This window comes from Nannospalax galili, unplaced genomic scaffold (assembly GCF_000622305.1).
Source record: "Nannospalax galili isolate Female #2095 unplaced genomic scaffold, S.galili_v1.0 scaffold389, whole genome shotgun sequence".
Lineage (NCBI taxonomy): Eukaryota > Metazoa > Chordata > Mammalia > Rodentia > Spalacidae > Nannospalax > Nannospalax galili.
In genome coordinates, this window is record NW_008360310.1 from 3834 (window position 1) to 5089 (window position 1256).

Consider the following 1256-nt stretch of genomic DNA (forward strand, 5'->3'; position numbering starts at 1 on the left):
ATCTAGGAAGAACGTCTTCTGTTCCAATTTGAAGAGGGGATTGAAGCTTTGGAAACTGCAATTGAATATAAGAATGAAAGTATCCAGAGTCACCAGAACTCACTGAGAGCATCATTCTAGAATCTCTCTCAGAGTGAAGCAAATATTTTGGAGAAATTAGTTTGCCTGAATCTTGTTGAGATTAGAGCTGTTCTTTTCAAATATTTCAATAAGGTTTGTTTCCAGGGAACAATATTTTTCCCACAAAGAAGAGTGGATATGTTCCACATACTTATATTGAATTTTTAAAGAAAATGAAAGGAGAAAAAGTGAAAAGCTCAAAGATTTGATGGTATAACTGTAAAATTAAGCATGATTTCTCCTTGTGGTACTGAATATTTTCATCACAGTTTGTGATTATCCAAATAAATCTAACTTTGTGAGGTAAAGTTGAAGGGCCTTTTCAATATAAGGTCTTTTTTGAAAGTTTTAATTTCCTTCCTTACTATTTGTAGATTTGAATGTTGCCCTGCAGCATTCATGAAAAATAAAAGGTCCTGCAACTTTTGATTTCTTTTCCTTCATTGCTGTGAATAGGGTAAATTTGTACTTTTCTCATTATAATGTATGAAATGAAATGGAGCATTAGTGGCAAAGACAGTGATCGATTTCATTAACCTGAACTTGTTTAAATCAATTAAGATATTTTCTCTCTTGAAAATTTGACAATTTGATCCAGTTATAGTTTGTAGCATTAAGAACTATACCCATTTTTCTCTGATATCTTTTCCACTTACAATATATATCATGAAGCACTACTCTTGCCTAAAAATATTGAATTAATGAGAGTATTAGACAATTATTATAAAGTAAAACAAAGATGTGTTTAAAGTTCTAATTGTTGGGGCTCAGGTGATGTTCAGTGGTTAAGAGTACTGACTGCTCTTGCAGAGGACCCAGGTTCAATTCCCAGCACCCACATGGCAGCTAATAGCCATCAGTAACACCAGTTCCAGAGACTCCAACAGCCCTCTTCTTGCTTCCTTGGGTATTGCTGCCACAGGTACACTTACACACATGCAAGAAAACCACTCATTCACATAAAATAGAAACAAGTTATAAAGAGTTACAGTTCTGGGGCTGGAGAGATGGCTCAGCGGTTAAGAGCACTGACTGCTCTTGCAGAGGACCCGGGTTCGATTCCCAGCACCCACATGGTGGCTGTGAACCATCCTTTACTCCAGTTCCAGGGGAACCTGAAGTCCTCTTCTGACCTC